We start from the raw sequence: 20,416 nt of genomic DNA, 5'->3' as shown, positions 1-20,416 counted from the left end.
AAGACTAGACAGGCCAATGAAAAAATAGGCCAGTTGGGCCAGGCGGGAGGGAAAGAGCTGGCCAACAAAGAAAAGTTGGGCCTCGGGCCAGACCGAGAGAAGAGGGAATTTTCCATTTTGTTTCTAAATTCAAAACCAAATGCAAACCAAATCAAATTTGAATATGATTTGAAATACACTTTTTAATTCAAATAAAATTGAGAAATTTTGGTAAGTTCTCCAAAAATAAATTTTATAACTTTTTAAATCCTTTTATTTTCAAAAAAAAATTTCTTTTATATCATAGCCATTTTTTATTTCTTTCCAAAAGCAATTCAAATCATTTTAAATTTTAATCTAAACCACTCAACCAAATAAATCAAATGCAAGGGCATGTATGCTCAAAGATGTTGCTAATCCTTATGGTGAATTTTAATTTAATGAAAAATTTTATTTTCCTATATTTTCTTGAGCACAAAATTCCCAATTAAATCATTTTAGCTCTATTTCCAAAAATTCAAATTTTAGGGTGTTACAGGGCGCACCCCTGGTGCGGCACCACCAAGGATAGTCCCGCTGGCCACTGCCTTGCTCTAGATGGGCTCCTGGTTGGGCCTAGACCTCCTCTACGTTGGTGCTCAGCCCAGTTTTAGCAGTTTGGATGGGCCTTCTCTTATTTTTTGCGTGGATAAGCGTTTACATCTTCTTGGTTTGCGTCTTTTTTACCATAATCCCACCGTAATTGTGTATATGCTCTGTAAACTAGTAAATCTCCAATACAAGTGGAACTATGTCAATAGTAAAGGTATATGTGTCATAAGTTTGTTTATTTCTCCTGCTTTGAGTCTCAATTGGTGGTCGGATTTGGTCGATAAGGACAGCCAACAAGATCCCCTAAGCTTACCCATTGCTCATCTCAAGCAAGAGCTAAGACATGGTTGTTGATCAGGAGTTACTTCAATGCCAATTACAATTCAAAAGTACCATGCTTATAACAAAGTATTCTTCCTTGATTTAAACAAGTTGGCATTTTATCCACCCTTTTTACCTTGATCCCTGTGGGGCTTGTTGCTTTTCCAAGTATTGGGTGGTTGCAAGATAGAACAGTTTCATAGAACTACTAGTCATTCATTCTTTGATCAACTTTCTTTCTAGAGTTTTGCAAATAAAAAAATGAGTTCCTCAAATGATGGACTCTATTGCTCAATGTATATGATCCTCACCAAAGTCTTTTGAAATTTGCCTTTCTTTTCATCCTACTTCTAAGGGCTTTTTGTGGAGTTTTGGGTAGGTATTAAAGAGAGGCATACTTGCATCACAAATTTTGCTAAGTCAAAAACCGAATCCAAGGAGATGCAAGTCATACACTTTGATCAAGACGTGCAAGTGTGTGGATTTTTCAAATCTTCCTAATTCTAAGTTTTTTGGGTACTCCATTGAACATGACTCTCTCTCTTTTTGACGGTTGCCTTTGAAAGTATGGGCTATCTTTCTCTCTTCTTCTCTTTTTTCATGCTTTTTAGGATGGGATTATTTTTTTTCTCATGCTTCTTTGGCATGGATTCCTTTTCTTTCTTCTTTTTTTAAGCATTGCCCATACTTTTCTTCTGGCATATGAAAACTTTAGAGAGAGAGGTTCATGATAAAATGAATGGAGTAATTTTATTTGGTGGACGGAAAAACATGTTTTTGCGTAACTCTTAGTATAAAAGTCGGCATTTTATTTGTGGGTGTATGTGAATATTGATCATGGGTGCATGACGATAATCTCGACAAGGGTCACAACAATTTGACAAAGCTCAATGCTCAAACAAGTAGTATATGACTAAGGTTTTGCATGGGTATCATGTCATATTGCCTTGGTAGAAATTTATAATCATTGAGGAACTTTTTATTTTAGCATTTTGAAAAAAAACTCCAGATGCCAAGTTTCTCTTACAACAAAATCATAGCAAATTCCATTTGTACCATATCATAACTTGCAACAACTTAGAAAAGGATCATGCGTTTGCATCCCACGAGTTTCTAGTTTTAAGATGAGACATTTTTAGCCAACTAAATTAAACCTTTGGGAATACTAAACTATAAACTAGGCACAGATGAATTATAAGACAGAGCAACTATTCATAATCTCGACAAGGAGAAACTAAAACATTCTTACAACACATATGTAGAGTGGAATTCATATTTTTGTTCTTTCTTAGCATATTTTATTTTATTCTATTTTATATATATATATATTTTAAGGAAGATAATAAAATGCAAGGTAATAAAGAAATGCAGAATACAAGTTACCTCTGTGGGGGTCCTCCCCCAAGCTAGCCCAAGGCCTATAGTCCTTCGGCTATTTTATTAAAATGAGGCAAACTTGCGGGCAAATTCTATTTTGTTATTATTATTTTATTTATTATATATTTTTTATTTTATTTGTTCACCCAACTTTTTATCTTTTAGCAAAACTCAAACAAGGCTAAAGGTAAAGTTGCAGTAAATTTCTAGCCTTGATTCATCTCCTTTGTAGATTGCTTCCATTGTTTATGAAAATAATTACTCATAGTTCATTAACCAAGATTAAACACCATGTCTAATTTTGATTAAAGAAGGCCATTTTAACCTAAGCACCATGCTTAATTTAAAAAGCCTATGGATGTACCACATGTGCCCATGTGAATACACCCAAACCAGAGTATATGACATAAACAAGGTAAGCATGAATTTATATTTTCATGGAGACAAAAAAATGAGTTAATGGAGTTGGTGAACTATTAATTCCTCCCCTTTTTTTAGTTTTCTCTTTTCTTTTCTCAAGGTAACGAAAAGTGGTGAGAGTGCAAGATACATGTTACCTTGTGGGGGTCCTCCCCCAAGCTAGCTCAAAGCCTATTTTCCTTCCTGATTTTGTGGTATGCGACTGATTCCACCCTAGACCTCCTTATGGATGGAACCCGTTGTTGTTGTTCTGCGCATCTTCATGGGTATCGAGGCAGTCATTCCCCGAGTGTCAGAAGTTTCCGCACACCTCGCATGGTATATGCGAGTAGAGCGATTAGACGGTACCATGTTTGTCTAAGTGTTTTATTAAGAGATCTAATTTTGTGGTCAGCATATCCGTTTCCTCCACAGTATGCATGCCATCTTCTTGGGTTTGGAGTATGTATTTACTCCAACCCTAGATGGAGACCATCTTCTCAATGAGAGTTGTAGCTCTGCTGACTATGAGTGAGAAGAAGGCTCCTCCAGCCGCAGCATCTATGTGGGCTCTAGATGTGGAAGTTAGTCTATTGTAGAAGTTTTGAAGGATCAACCAATCTTTCATTCCATGGTGTGGACAGGCAAGGATGTATTCTTGTAGCCTTTCCCATGCTTCTAGGATGGATTCTGATGATGCCTACTGGAAGTTAGAAATTCTTCTATGAAGGGTATTGGTTGTGCCCGTCGGGAAGAACTTCACAAGGAACGCTGTGGAGCACTTGGACCATGTGTCAATAGTTTCCCAATCCTTTTAGAACCACTGTTTCATCCTCCCTAGGAGGGAGAACAGGAACAAGCAGAGTCTGATTATCTCTAGTGCGACATCCTTCATGACGATGGTGTCGCATAGCTCCAGGAAGTGTTGGAGGTGTGTGTTGTCGTCCTCGCTAGGCAATCCATAGAATGGATTTGCCTGCACCATCATGATTAGGCCGGTCTTCAACTCAAAGTTCATGTCACCCATGTTGACAGCAGGCCCAACGGGCACATTGCAACAATGGGGACGGAGTACTCGTGCAGCGTCTTGTTGGCCATGGTGTTTGGTACAGATGGTACGGGGTGATGGGTTTGGTTGTCGGTGGAGAAGTGGAAGGACGGAGGATCGACATGAGGTCAGGCCTTCTTTAGGAATGACTTCAGATTCTCGATGAAGGTCGTTGACAAGTCGAAACCATCTTACACTATCCTGTTTCATCCATAATAGGAGAAAACAAGCAAAGTTATCCTGTTATGAGCAATGGCTACTACACATGCATATTATCATAAACATGTCCTAAAGAATCTTTTAACCCGTGCCTTCCCCGGCAACGGCGCCAGAAATGCTTGTTGGCATTTCTAAACGCAATCACCAAGTATCGAGTTTTTAAGTCCATCCCCGGCAACGACACCAGAAATGCTTGTTGTCATTTCTAAATGCAATCACCAAGTATCGAGTTTTTAACTCCATCCCCGGCAACGGCGCCAGAAATGCTTGTTGGCATTTCATAGCATCACTACTAGGATTTGTGTTTCCAAGCAATGGCACCAGAAACACCGTGATGATATTTCTGAACAAATGTAGAAGGGATCCGCAAACGCATGGATATATCATTGTAGCATTTCACCCGGGAGTATTCGGGTATCGTTCATTTATATTTTCCCAAAGGAAGGCATGGTGTAAAAGTCTCTTGTATGGACATGGTCAAGATAACATAACTATATAATAGACCAAAGTTCATAACAGGGTTAAGCCAAGATAAATATTGGATAGTACGACACACACTCAAGCCAATCTCAAGGATAAAGATAAAAGAAAGAATAAAGAATAAAAGAATATACCTAAACTTGGAGCAGGCTTATCTTATATAGCTATGCTAAGCAGATAGTCATACAAATACATGAGTTTCTAGGGTTAGAGGTTCTAAGTTAAGATAGCTTTGGTCATATAAACTTACTTCGGGCATCGGGTGAGCACTTGGTCTGCCAAGCATTGCCGGCCTATAGCTCTACACCATATCCGAACGTGGGGGTTATAGAGGACGGACAGGGCTGTCACCACCTACCACCTACCCCTCAACCGTGGGATACGAGGCAAAAGTAGGTAGCCTCTAGCCTACACACCATGTCTAAGCTATCGACTACTACTCTAGCGTTGGCCAACAACATCCATCTTTATCAGGAGTCCTCTACTACCGCCACGGGGACGGATGACAAACCCGCAAGAATATAATGACCAAGACTAACTTAAAGAAGAACTCATCACCTAAATTTAGGTCTTGGTCTGAACATGTATGTTGTATGAAAGATTAAGCATAAAGTTTCATATGCTAAATGAATAACATAAGAACTTTGCTCTACTTCTATAACATAACTATATTTATAAGATAAGAACAAGAACATAGAAGAACTCTTCATATTGATCATACCAAGATTCCCTCTAGATGTCCAATACAAGTGGAACTTTATCAATAGTAATGGTATATGTGTCATAAGTTTGTTTATTTCTCCTGCTCTGAGTCTCAATTGGCAGTCAGATTTGGTTGATAAGGACCGCCAACAAGCTCACAACACCTTCATGAGAAACACTCGTGGTCGTCCTCTTATCCTCATGAGAAGTTGGCATTAGCACAATGCGTCTCACATTGGTGCAAACTTCACATGAGGATAAGAGGACGTCCAGGAGTGAGGCCATGGCGACGGGAGACTACGTGCAACTCAAGGTGTTTTCACTTGTTTTTCTAATGCAAAGGGAGGAAGAAGGATTGGAGTTTGCTAGAGATGCTCCCCTTACCTTGGCTAAAATAGCCCCACCTCAAGAAGCAGGAGGGAAGGCAATAGTCAAGGTCTATGACATCCGCGGCCACCCCACGTGAGTCATGGGCAACATGAGTCACGACCAGCGGAGTAGTGAACACGATGCCACATTTGATTCCCTATCACATTTGATTCCTAGACACTTTTGATTCTCTGCCACATTTCATCCTCATCTATAACAGTACTTAATGATGCTCAATATCTGGCGGACCAAATGATGCATACATTGGAAGTCGGAGTGCATGGGGTATAATCCGAATACCCTCTCACATGTACAACGTATGATACGCCATTGTTCAAATCAAATCACCGTTAGTTACTACGAGAACCAGTGCCATTTGATCTAATAGCGCAGAAGTACACCGTATGATACAACAATTTACGTAACCGCTCAGCGCTCAGCCATTTAGTTATTAATTGTTTTGTAAGGCAAAAACTATATATAAACAATACAGTAACAATCATCACATCAATTTCATTGATAACTTTAGCTACATTCCACAGTTGTACAATAACAAAGACCTATTGGAGACTACTGGGTGTACAATAACAAAGACCTGTCGAGTATAGGTACATCCCATAGTCGAGTCTAGAGACAGGCAATGCAAGCTAAGGATGAGGCAGCACCTCGCAAAACTTCCACCAGCATCTTAGTGTGGTGCTTTACCTTCCCTGCTGCACATCTCAGGGTCACGAGCGAGAGAGATAGAGGCAAGAAGAGGAGGCCTAGAAGAGAAGTGCCACCATCGCCGGTGCTGCTCTAGAGGAAGGACGATCACTAGGGCACCCGGATGGTAAATCAGCACAAGAAATGCCAAAGTGCATTCAGTACCCCTTGGCTTGCCTAAATAAGCGAACCTCCTTAATCACAAAACTTCCACTAGCACCTAGATCGAGCAGCCCTGAGGTGCCTAAATGCCGATAGTACCCAATCTTGAAGGCCTTCTCCCAATGCCGCTGCTGCCACTAGAGAAGTTGGAGAAGGAGCGCCATGGCGATGAAGAAAATTAGATGGTTAGCTCAAGAGCTTTGTTTGTATCTAAGGAGGAAGGAGTGTGTGGATTGCCAAGAAGCGCATCCAGCCCTGGCTTAAATAGGCCACCCTTGAAGATGGAGAAGCGGAGAGGAGCAGCTAAGATCCGCGTGAGATGGTGTTGGAAGTTGGGACATTCATTACTCAGACACTGAGTCGGCGTTGGAAGTTAGGACATTCATTACTCACACACTGAGTTGGCATTCCATACGATGCGGTTCAGATTCACTGGCATTATAACTTAATCACGCGCAATATCTGGCGAACCAAAGGGATGGGCGCAGAGATCAAAAAAGGGATGGGCACATGTTTACATGGGAACTCAAAGTTGATACGTCGACATACACTGTATGAACGCGTATTGATAAGAGCGGTGTAGATGAGGGATCATTGTACTCGTAGATAACAGCTTCTTCATAAATCCTTCTATAAAAGCGAAAGCGCAACAAACAAGGGTACATGGCGGCATGAGTATACACAAGAGAAAATTATTCGAGCCATCCAAGTACCACTGTTCACTCTTTACATGCGTGAGTGAATTAGTTAGCTTTTGATTTTCTGTTGCTTTTGCTTTTCTGTTATTTTGTTTCAATTCTATTTGTAGTGCCATATAACTTAAGACGACTTAATAGACTATATGTACAATGGTTGTCCTTTTAAGTTGTCTCATAGTAACTCACAATTCCTTAATGCATAGAATAAAAATAGGAATGTGAGTTGCATGACAATAGCAACTTATACAATGGTACAACGTATGATACGAAACGAGTGATGATCTTTGTTGCTTCTCTTTTTAGGCGTCCAGGAGCAATTGGCCGTTGTCCAGCAGTAGTTGGCTGTCGTCCAAGAGCAGTTGGGTGACGTCCAGGGCAAGCTAGACACTGCACGTGAACTAGAGGGGAAGTGATATGCCTTGGCGCGCGACGCGGCGATCCACACAGAGGAGCGCTGCCTTGAACTCGATGTGCTGCAAGATGCAGCACTCGCCGCCATCAATGCGGTGTTGCCCGTGGGGGCGAACCTCGAGGAGAGCCTCCACGCCTTGTTCACGCATGTCACAGCGGTGGTTACCAATGGTGTCTATCATGGGACCGCCGTGGCCCTAGCCACCGCCCAGCTCTAATCCAGCCTCGACCTAAACAAGGTGGAGCCAGGGTTCCTACCAAAGTCATCATGGGATGACATACACAAGATGGTAGGTAAATTCACTATGGTGGCTGAGGCTGTGTGAAAGGTCCTAGTTTGGTTTTGGTAATTGAGTGACAACCTTAGGAGGTGGACTAATATGTGTTTGAGTGAGATACACAAGTGATTAGTCCACAAGTACATGTGTGTGAGCAACATATGCCATGAAGGTGAAAATGGCTCAAAGATGTTGCAAAGCTCACACATGTGATTAAGGAGCTCATTGCACATGAGACATGACATTGAGTCATGTGATCAAGGTGGAGAAGGTCAAGACATGATTTGGCTTGATAGACCGGTTGTAAGTGTGAAGGGCTAGTTGAGTGATGACTTGGTGCCGATGAACCAAAGCAACGGTGAAGAGCAAGTGAAGTCAAGATCAATGAACCAATATGATCATGTGATGATATGGAGTGGATCATATCATTGTTGATCATGTTGGTGCATGTGTTGAATCGACATTGGAGGAATGGAATGGAATACGCAAGGAAAAGGTATAACCTATAGGGCATTTCATTTCACCAGTCATAGGTGTGTTGAGAAGTTTATGACCGGGTTTAGGATAGATGGCCATACTATTAAGAGGGGCAAACTTGTTTGCATATTGGTCATCTAGTGCCACTCGGTTGATCTAACTTTGCATCATTGCTAGGATCGAGTGGAGTGGAAAGTTGAGTGGCTAACTCCTTAAAAATGTTTGTGAAAATGCTAACACACATACACATGGTGGTGTACACTTAGTGGTGTTGGCACATTTGCTAAGGAGAAGTTGTTGGAGTTGGAGTGGATCAACTCGGCGAAGAAACAGAGGCGTAAAGTGGTCACTGGAAGTGACCGAATGCTGGTTTCAAGGGGACCTACGCGTCTGGTCAGTGAAAATCGAAGGTGGCATGGCTCTGGTTTGTGATCGAACGCTAGGCAAAGTAGTGACCTAAAGCGTTGTGGTCTTGTCCGGTCGTTGCTGATGTTCGCTGTCATGGTGGTGTGAGGTTTGTTTGTGACACATGGCAGGCAGAGAAGGATTGGATGCTGGGTGAGCATCAGGTCACGTTTGACCTAACATACCTAGTCATCAAAAACCCTCTCGAGGTAGTCTCTAGAGTCGACCTGACTCCACGTGGCGCAGCGTCAGAAGGAGGGATCGACGCATCTGGTTGATTTCACGGCGTGAGCGGGCTTATGAGTACCTAACGTGGCACGGCTGCGTCCGGTCATGCTCCTATGAGTCTGGTCATTTCTTGACCGTTGAGGAGGTGTCAGTGACCGTTGAGATCAGGTGGCTCCGGTTGAACATGAGCGACACATGGATGGCCAGGAGTGACCGAACGCAGGGCCTAGCGCGTCCGGTCATCACGATTGGTGTGTCTGGTCGCTGCGAGTTACGCCCAGTGAAGGGGTAACGGCTAGTTTAGAGCGTGGGGCTACAAATAGAAGTGTTGGTTGGCCTTTGGCTGAGTGCTGAGCACCCTCACGCCTATGCGGCTTGTGTAGGAGTTCTTAGATGCCCTCTAACTCACTTGTGCTTGCAAGAGTGCGAATCATTTGCATGTGAGTGTGATTCTAGTGCGTTGCATTGTGAAATTGCATCGAGTGGCACTAGGTGTTCGAGTTGCAAGCTGGTGGTGCTTGTTACTCTTGGAGGTTGCCACCTTCAAGACGGTTTGGTGGTGGTCTCTGACGAAGCACGCAAAGAAGATTGTGCGGTGCTCCAGAGAAGTGATTGTGAGGGGTGTTGTGCTCGCCCCACGAGAGCAGCGAAGAGCAACTCTAGTTGAGCGTGTCATTGAGCTACCCTCACTTGTGTGTAGGTTCTTGCGGTGCCCAACATGTGGGCTTGGCAGGTGATGCCAATTAGTCGCCGAACCACCAAGTGAATGGTAGACTTGCTAGCATGACCATGTCTTAGAAAATGAGAAAGCTAAAACATTGAAATTGGAAATAGAAAACTGATTTCTAAAGAATTCATGTGAAGATTATCAGCACTTACTTGATGTTCTTAAATCTTCACATGATGAGCTAAAATTGAATCATGGGAAGCTTCTTGTGTCCCATGAAGAATTATTAGAACAACATGCTTCTCTTACTAAAGTGTTTTCAATGAAACTTAAAAACAATGAAAGCTCATCACATGAGTCAAGTGATCAATTGCAACATGTGACTAACTCTTGTGATGTAGGGAAGAAGCATGTATCCACCTCTGGCGATGATTTATTAGATATGCCATGTTCTTCACAAATAGATGCTTGTTCTACTTCTATGTCTTGTGAGACTAACCTTTTGAAGGAGAACAATGAGCTCAAAAGAGAAGTGAAGAATTTGAGCAACAAGTTAGAGAGGTGCTACAACTCAAAAGTCACCTTCGAGCATATGTTGAAGACTCAAAGAAACTTTAGTGACAAGAGTGGCCTTGGTTTCAATAAGAGCATGACTAAGGGGGAAAGAAAAAGAGAAAGAAAGATGAAGAAGCGAGAACAAAAGAGGTTCTCTCATTTCATGTGCTTCAAATGCCATGAAGTAGGACATCTTGCAAATGGTTGCCCCAATGAAGAAAAGCTCAAGTTGAAGAAAGAAAAAGAGAGGCTGAAGCATGTCAAATGCTTCAAGTGCCACACATGGGGTCATCTCACCTCTATGTGCCCAACTAAGGAATTGGTGAAGCAACAAGTGAAACCTCAACCAAAGCCACAAGTTGAGCAAGAAAACAAGCCCAAAGTGCAAGACAAGACCAACCATGAAGATGGTGGTGATTCGGGGATAAAGAAGAAGAAGACATGGAGAGGTGGAAAGGCAAGAGAAAGAGCAATGCGTCCAAGGATGAATCAAGATGAAAGAAAGTAAGCAAGAACAAAGAAGAGAAGATGAAGGAAGTAGCCCACATCAAGTGCCATAGTTGTGATGAATTGGGCCACCTAGCTTTGGGTTGCCCAAACAAGCTTGAGAAGAAGGCTCAAGCAAACAATGAGAAGCCGAGCAATGAGAAGCAACATATAAGCAAGGAAGAAAAGGCTCAATCAAAGAGAGTTTGCTACTCATGCCGGAAAAGGGGACACATGGCTAATTCATGTCCCCTAGGTAACAATTTTAAGCCTATTCAATTGTTGATAATAATATGCTTAGAAAGGATGGCAATGGTACCTCATTGGTTGCAATTGCAACATATCCCGCTACTCATACTAAGGCTATGCCTAAGTATGCTGCTCCTAACTTGAGAGGACCCTAACTAGTTTGGATATCATCAAAAAGTGGATGATTGTTTGTAGGTACCATGGGCATTGAAGGCATGGTTCAAGTGGTATTCATTGTGTTGATCATGTGATTGAGCCAAGTATTGACAAGTGATGATTATTATCCCAATGCCATGACAAAATAGTGAAGTCCAAGAGCTATCAACATACATGTGCAACATTCATATTGTGGATGATTTATTTTGATGGCCTGCAAAGATATGAGTTGAAGCTTGCTATTGGATGGTCATGAGCTATAAAAGTATATCTTTGTTGATCTAATTTGTTTGAGTGCAAATAAGTTGATTGAATTGGATACATATGCATATGTTGCTTGCTATGAGGTGTTTCAATGTATTTAATGATTAGTAATCAAATTTGTGTTGGCTTGAATGGATAAGTTCATAAGATGATATTTAGTAAGTGGATTGAATGGATATATGTCTTGTGAAAGTATTCAAACAAATCTACTTCAAGTTTGGTTCAATTTAAAGAAGAATAGCTCATTTGAAGAAATCTATCCTATATTTGAAAAACTGAGCTAGCTAAGATTAAGTCAATTTTGAGTGACCAAATCTATTTGGATTGGCTTGATATTTTGGTATGCATGCTCTACAGTTATGATATTAGTTGCTGAACAAATTTCATGTGAATTGGATAATAAATGCTTTGGTTCTAGAGTAGATTTTGTCAGCTATAGTGCAGCAGTTTTCAGCATGTAGCAATAGTGGAAGATTTGAAATCTGGTAGCAATCTAGAAATCAAATGAAGCTTAAATTTTTACAACTGCTAGATGACTTAGTGAAGCATATATCCACCAAATTTCATGGTATTTGAATCTATAAATTGGGATTTATGGATATTACTTTGAAGGGTATAGAATCTGCCAGAAAAGTGACAATTATTGGATTGGTCAAGAGTCACTTTGATTGAAAGGTCCTCAAGTGGGAAACATGTTTATAAGTGGTTAAGGTACCTAAGTTTGGTTTTGGATTGATCTATAAGCATGACAAGTAAAGAGTACAAGGCCATTTGATTGTGGAGTGTACTTGACACATATTTGGTACTCAAATTGAGAGATCAAGATTAAACTCAAGAAGAAGATAGAGTTTAAGTTATAGTGATTATTGAAGATTATTTGGTAGAAAGAAAAGGACTTACACAAGTAGAAAGAAATGGACTTAAAGAAGGATTCAAGGCTACTCATCAAATTAAGTCCATCACTTGGATCAATCAATTAACTCATTTCAAGTGAGTGTCAAGAATGGTTATTTAGAGAAAGGTCACTTCTACCTAGTGTAAGGACTTGCCGCCATTTATAGGTAAACCAAGTGTGGTGCTCGAAAGTGGTGATCTACGGAACATTTGAGCTGCTTAGTTGAAGAAATCAAAAGGGTTGATCTAGAAAGCAACTAACACCAAAAAAGGGAGCTAGTTATGATATTTCAAGTGGTATTCTCACATTGATGCTCTCATGCAAGCAAAGATGAAATGAAGAAGCAAGCCAACCACAACAAGATAGTGTACTTGATCATAGGTGGTTGATCATGTTGATTCATATGATGAGCTTGTTAGTAGACTTGCTAGCATGACCATGTATTAGAAAATGAGAAAGCTAAAACATTGAAATTGGAAAAAGAAAACTCATTTCTAAAGAATTCATGTGAAGATCATAAGAACTTACTTGATGTTCTTAAATCTTCACATGATGAGCTAAAATTGAGTCATGGGAAGCTTCTTGTGTCCCACGAAGAATTATTAGAACAACATGCTTCTCTTATTAAAGTGTTTTCAAAGAAACTTAAAAGCAATGAAAGCTCATCACATGAGTCAAGTGATCAATTGCAACATATGACTAACTCTTGTGATGTAGGAAAGAAGCATGTATCCACCTCTGGCGATGATTTATTAGATATGCCATGTTCTTCACAAATAGATGCTTGTTCTACATTTATGTCTTATGAGACTAACCTTTTGAAGGAGAACAATGAGCTCAAAAGAGAAGTGAAGAATTTGAGCAACAAATTAGAGAGGTGCTACAACTCAAAAGTCACCTTTGAGCATATGTTGAAGACTCAAAGAAACTTCAGTGACAAGAGTGGCCTTGGTTTCAACAAGAGCATGACTAAGGGGGAAAGAAAAAGAGAAATGAAGATGAAGAAGCGAGAACAAAAGAGGTTCTCTCATTTCATGTGCTTCAAATGCCATGAAGTGGGACATCTTGCAAATGATTGCCCCAATGAAGAAAAACTCAAGTTCAAGAAAGAAAATGAGAGGCTCAAGCATGTCAAACGCTTCAAGTGCCGCACATGGGGTCATCTCACCTCTATGTGCCCAACCAAGAAATTGGTGAAGCAACAAGAGAAGCCTCAACCAAAGCCACAAGTTTAGCAAAAAAACAAGCCCCAAGTGCAAGACAAGACCAACCATAAAGATGGTGGTGATTTAGGGATAAAGAAGAAGAAGACAAGGAGTGGTGGAAAGGCAAGAGAAAGAGCAATGCGTCCAAGGATGAATCAAGATGAAAGAAAGTAAGCAAGAACAAAGAAGAGAAGATGGAGGAAGTAGCCCACATCAAGTGCCATAGTTGTGATGAATTGGGCCACCTAGCTTCGGGTTGCCCAAACAAGCTTGAGAAAAAGGCTCAAGCAAACAATGAGAAGCAAGGCAATGAGAAGCAACATATAAGCAAGGAAGAAAAGACTCAACCAAAGAGAGTTTGCTACTCATGCCGGAAAAAGGGACACATGGCTAATTCATTTCCCCTAGGTAACAATTCTGAGCCTATTCAATTGTTGATAATAATATGCTTAGAAAGGATGGCAATGGTACCTTATTGGATGGCAATGATACTAAGGCTATGCCTAAGTATGTTGCTCCTAACTTGAGAGGACCCAAACTAGTTTGGGTACCATCAGAAAGTGAATGATTGTTTGTAGGTACCATGGGCATTGGAGGCTTGGTTCTAGTGGTATTCATTATGTTGATCATGTGATGGAGCCAAGTATTCACAAGTTATGATTATTTTCCCAATGCCATGACATGATAGTGAAGTCCAAGAGCTATCAACATACAAGTGCAACATTCATATTGTGGATGATTTATTGATATATTTGAAGGCTTGCAAAGATATGAGTTGAACCTTGCTATTGGATGGTCATAAGCTATAATGGTATATCTTTGTTGATATAATTCATTTGGGTGCATATAAGTTGATTGAATTGGATATATATGCATATGTTGCTTGCTACGAGGTGTTTGAATGGATTTAATGATTAGTAATCAAATTTGAGTTGGTTTGAATGGATAAGTTCATAAGATGACATTTAGTAAGTGGACTGAATGGATATATATCTTGTGAAAGTATTCAAACAAGTCTATTTAAAGTTTGGTTCAATTTGAAGAAAAATAGCTCGTGAAGAAATATGTCCTATATTTGAAAAATTGAGCTAGCTAAGATTAATTCTGAGTTTGAGTGACCAAATCTATTTGTATTGGCTTGAAATTTGGTATGAATTCTCTACACTTATGGTATTAGTTTCTGTACAAATTTCATGAGAATTGTATAAGAAATGCTTTGGTTTTGGAGTAGATCTTGATAGCTATAGTGCAGCAGTTTTCAGCATGTAGCAATGGTTGAAGATTTGAAATCTGGTAGCAATATAGAAATCAAATGAAGCTAAAATTTTTACAACTGGTAGATGACTTAGTGAGTCATATCTCCACCAAATTTCATTGTATTTGGATCTGTAAATTGGGAGTTATTTATATTTCTTTGAAGAGAACAGAATCTGTCAGAAAAGTGACAATTATTGGATTGATCAAGAGTCACTTTGATTAAAAGATCCTCAAGTTGGAAACATGTTTATAAGTGGTTGAGGTACCTAAGTTTGGTTTTGGATTGATCTAGAAGCATGACAAGTAAAGAGTACAATGCCATTTTATTGTGGAGTGTACTTGGCACACATTTGGTACTGAAATTGGAAGATCAAGATCAAACTCAAGAAGAAGATAGAGTTTAAGTTCTAGTGATTATTGGAGATCATTTGTTAGAAAGAAAAGGACTTAAACAAGTAGAAACAAAAGAACTTAAAGAATGATTCAAGGTTACTCCTCTAATTAAGTCCATCACTTGGATCAATCAATCAAGTCATTTCAAGTGAGTGTCAAGAATGGTTCTTTAGAGAAAGGTCACTTCTCCCTAGTGTAGGGACTTGTGGCCTTTTGTTTGTAAACCCAGTGTGGTGCTTGAAATGCTTACATGGAAGTAGTGATCTAAGGAATATTTGAGATGCTTAGTTGAAGAAATCAAAAGGGTTGATATAGAAAGCAAGCAACACCAAAAAGAGAGCTTGTCATGATATTTCAAGTAGTATTCTCACATTGATGCTCTCATGCAAGCAAAGATGAAATGAAGAAGCAAGCCAACCACAACAAGATAGTACACTTGATCATAAGTGGTTGATCATGTTGATTTATATGATTAGCTTGTTAGTAGACTTACTAGCACAACCATGTCTTTAGAAAATGAGAAAGCTAAAACATTGAAATTGGAAAAAGAAAACTCATTTCTAAAGAATTCATGTGAAGATCATATGCAATTACTTGATGTTCTTAAATCTTCAAATGATGAGCTAAAATCGAATCATGAGAAACTTCTTGTGTCTCAGAAGGAATTATTAGAAAAACATGCTTCTCTTATTAAAGTGATTTCAAAGAAACTTAAAAACAATGAAAGCTCATCATATTAGTCAAGTGATCAATTGCAACATGTGACTAACTCTTATGATGTAGGGAAGAAGCATGTATCCCCCTCTTGCGATGATTTATTAGATATGCCATGTTCTTCACAAATAGATGCTTGTTCTACTTCTATGTCTTGTGAGACTAATCTTTTGAAGGAGAACAATGAGCTCAAAAGAGAAGCGAAGAATTTGAGCAACAAGTTAGAGAGGTGCTACAACTCAAAAGTCACCTTTGACCACATGTAGAAGACTCAAAGAAACTTCAGTGACAAGACTGGCCTTGGTTTCAACAAGAGCATAGCTAAGGGGGAAAGAAAAAGAGAAAGAAAGATGAAGAAGCGAGAAAAAAGGAGGTTCTCTCATTTCATGTGCTTCAAATGCCATGAAGTGGGACATCTTACAAATGGTTGTCCCAATGAAGAAAAGCTCAAGTTGAAGAAAGAAAAAGAGAGGCTCAAGCATGTCCAATGCTTCAAGTGCCGCACATGGGGTCATCTCACCTCTATGTGCCCCACCAAGGAATTGGTGAAGCAACAAGTGAAGCCTCAACCAAAGCCACAAGTTGAGCAAGAAAACATGCCCCAAGTGCAAAACAAGACCAACCATGAAGATGATGGTGATTCGGAGATAAAGAAGAAGAAGACAAGGAGAGGTGGAAAGGCAAGAGAAAGAGCAATGCGTCCAAGGATGAATCAAGACGCAAAGAAAGTAAGCAAGAACAAAGAAGAGAAGATGAAGGAACTAGCCCACATCAAGTGCCATAGTTGTGATGAATTGGGCCACCTAGCTTTGGGTTGCCCAAACAAGCTTGAGAAGAAGGGTCAAGCAAACAATGAGAAGCAACATATAAGCAAGGAAGAAAAGGTTCAATCAAAGAGAGTTTGCTACTCATGCCGGGAAATGGGACACATGGCTAATTCATGTCCCCTAGGTAACAATTCTAAGCCTATTCAATTGTTGATAATAATATGCTTAGAAAGGATGGCAATGGTACCTCATTGGTTGCAATTGCAACATATCCTGCTACTCACACTAAGGCCAAGCCTAAGTATGCTGCTCGTAACTTGAGAGGACCCTAACTAGTTTGGATACCATCAAAAAGTGTATGATTGTTTGTAGGTACCATGGGCATTGGAGGCTTGGTTCAAGTGGTATTCACTGTGTTGATCATGTGATTGAGCCAAGTATTGACAAGTGATGATTATTATCCCAATGCCATGACAGGATAGTGAAGTCCAAGAGCTATCAACATACAAGTGCAACATTCATATTTTGGATGATTTTTTGATATATTTGATGGCCTGCAAAGATATGAGTTCAAGCTTGCTATTGGATGGTCATGAGCTATAAAGGTATATCTTTGTTGATCTAATTCATTTGAGTGCATATAAGTTGATTGAATTGGATACATATGCATATGTTGCTTGCTATGAGGTGTTTCAATGGATTTAATGATTAATAATCAAATTTGTGTTGGCTTGAATGGATAAGTTCATAAGATGATATTTAGTAAGTGTATTGAATGGATATATGTCTTGTGAAAGTATTCAAACAAATCTATTTCAAGTTTGGTTCAATTTAAAGAAGAATAGCTCATGTGAAGAAATCTATCCTATATTTGAAAAATTAAGCTAGCTAAGATTAAGTCGATTTTGAGTGACCAAATCTATTTGGATTGGCTTGATATTTTGGTATGCATGGTCTGCAGTTACGATATTAGTTGCTGAACAAATTTCATGTGAATTGGATAATAAATGCTTCGGTTCTGGAGTAGATCTTGTCAGCTATAGTGCAGCAGTTTTCAGCATGTAGCAATAGTGGAAGATTTGAAATCTGGTAGCAATCTAAAAATCAAATGAAGCTTAATTTTTTTCCGCTGCTAGATGACTTAGTGAAGCATATATCCACCAAATTTCATGGTATTTGAATTTGTAAATTGGGATTTATCGATATTTTTTGGAAGGATACAGAATCTGCCAGAAAAGTGACATTTATTAGATTGGTCAAGAGTCACTTTGATTGAAAGGTCCTCACGTTGGAAACATGTTTATAAGTGGTTGAGGTACCTAAGTTTGGTTTTGGATTGATCTAGAAGCATGACAAGTAAAGAGTACAAGGCCATTTGATTGTGGAGTGTACTTGACACACATTTGGTACTCAAATTCAAAGATCAAGATTAAACTCAAGAAGAAGATAGAGTTTAAGTTCTAGTGATTATTGAAGATTATTTGGTAGAAAGAAAAGGACTTAAAGAAGGATTCAACGTTACACATCAAATTAAGTCCATCACTTGGATCAATCAATTAACTCATTTCAAGTGAGTGTCAAGAATGGTTATTTAGAGAAAGGTCAGTTCTCCCTAGTGTAGGGACTTGCCGCGTTTTGTAGGTAAACCAAGTGTGGTGCTTGAAAGTGGTGATCTAAGGAACATTTGATATGCTTAGTTGAAGAAATCAAAAGGGTTGATCTAGAAAGCAAGTAACACCAAAAAAGAGAGCTAGTCATGATATTTCAAGTGGTATTCTCACATTGATGCTCTCATGCAAGCAAAGATGAAATGAAGAAGCAAGCCAACCACAACAAGATAGTACACTTGATCATAAGTGGTTGATCATGTTGATTCATATGATTAGCTTGTCAGTAGACTTGCTAGCATGACCATGTCTTTAGAAAATGAGAAAGCTAAAATATTGAAATTGGAAAAAGAAAACTCATTTCTAAAGAATTCATGTGAAGATCATAAGCAATTACTTGATGTTTTTAAATCTTCAAATGATGGGCTAAAATCGAATCATGAGAAACTTCTTGTGTCTCATGAGGAATTATTAGAACAACATGCTTCTCTTATTAAAGTGATATCAAAGAAACTTAAAAACAATGAAAGCTCGTCATATGAGTCAAGTGATCAATTGTAACATGTGACTAACTCTTATGATGTTGGAAAGAAGCATGTATCCCCCTCTTGCGATGATTTATTTGATATGCCATGTTCTTCACAAATAGATGCTTGTTCTACTTCTATGTCTTGTGAGACTAACCTTTTGAAGGAGAACAATGAGCTCAAAATAGAAGTGAAGAATTTAAGCAACAAGTTAGAGAGGTGCTACAACTCAAAAGTCACCTTTGAGCATATGTAGAAGACTCAAAGAAACTTCAGTGACAAGAGTGGCCTTGGTTTCAACAAGAGCATAACTAAGGGGGAAAGAAAAAGAGAAAGAAAGATGAAGTAGCGAGAACAAAAGAGGTTCTCTCATTTCATGTGCTTCAAATGCCATGAAGTGGGACATCTTGCAAATGGTTGTCCCAATGAAGAAAAGCTCAAGTTGAAGAAAGAAAAAGAGAGGCTTAAGCATGTCAAATGCTTCAAGTGCCGCACATGGGGTCATCTTACCTCTATGTGCCAACCAAGAAATTGGTGAAGCAACAAGTGAATCCTCAACCAAAGCCACAAGTTGAGCAAGAAAACAAGCCCCAAGTGCAAGACAAGACCAACCATGAAGATGGTGGTGATTCGGGGATAAAGAAGAAGAAGACAAGGAGAGGTGGAAAGGAAAGAGAAAGAGCAATGCGTCTAAAGATGAATAAAGACGCAAAGAAAGTAAGCAAGAACAAAGAAGAGAAGATGAAGGAAGTTGCTCACATCAAGTGCCATAGTTATGATGAATTGGGCCACCTAGCTTCGGGTTGCCCAAACAAGCTTGAGAAGAAGGTTCAAGCAAACAATGAGAAGTAAGGCAATAAGAAGCAACATATGAGCAAGGAAGAAAAGGCCCAATCAAAGAGAGTTTGCTACTCATGCCGGAAAAGGGGACACATGACTAATTCATGTCCCCTAAGTAACATTCTAAGCCTATTTCAATTGTTGATAAAAATATGCTTAGAAAGGATGGCAATGGTACCTCATTGGTTGCAATTGCAAAATATCCCGCTACTTATACTAAGGCTATGCCTAAGTATGTTGCTCGTAACTTGAGAGGACCCAAACTAGTTTGGATACCATCAAAAAGTGGATGATTGTTTGTAGGTACCATGAGCATTGGAGGCTTGGTTCAAGTGGTACTCATTGTGTTGATCATGTGATTGAGCCAGGTATTGACAAGTGATGATTATTATCCTAATGCCATGACAAGATGGTGAAATCAAAGAGCTATCAACATATAAGTGCAACATTGATATTGTGGATGATTTATTGATATATTTGATGGCTTGCAAAGATATGAGTTGAAGCTTGCTATTGGATGGCCATGAGCTATAAAGGTATATCTTTGTTGATCTAATTCATTTGGGTGCCTATAAGTAGATTGAATTGGATATATATGCATATGTTGGTTGCTATGAGGTGTTTGAATGAATTTAATGATTAGTAATCAAATTTGAGTTGGTTTGAATTGATAAATTCATAAGATGACATTTAGTAAGTGGATTAAATGGATATATATCTTATGAAAGTATTCAAACAAGTCTATTTCAAGTTTGGTTCAATTTGAAGAAGAATAGCTCATGTGAAGAAATCTGTCCTATATTTGAAAAACTGTGGTAGCTAAGATTAAGTCTGATTTTGAGTGACCAAATCTATTTGGATTGGCTTGAAATTTGGTATGCATGCTTTACGGTTATGGTATTAGTTGCTGTACAAATTTCATGAGAATTATATAAGAAATGCTTCGGTTTTGAGTAGATCTTGTCAAATATAGTGCAACAGTTTT

General features: G+C 39.3%; 1 non-coding gene across 1 annotated transcript; it reads left to right on the top strand.

Moving 5' to 3' along the window:
- The first annotated feature begins 3,293 nt into the window (after positions 1–3,293).
- On the top strand, positions 3,294–3,400 carry LOC136519219 (small nucleolar RNA R71). Its single transcript, XR_010774778.1, has one exon. It is a non-coding gene; the product is annotated as a small nucleolar RNA R71 (small nucleolar RNA).
- The last annotated feature ends 17,016 nt before the right edge of the window (positions 3,401–20,416 follow it).

This window comes from Miscanthus floridulus, chromosome 17 (genome assembly GCF_019320115.1).
Source record: "Miscanthus floridulus cultivar M001 chromosome 17, ASM1932011v1, whole genome shotgun sequence".
NCBI lineage: Eukaryota > Viridiplantae > Streptophyta > Magnoliopsida > Poales > Poaceae > Miscanthus > Miscanthus floridulus.
This window is presented reverse-complemented; position numbering and strand designations above follow the sequence as displayed.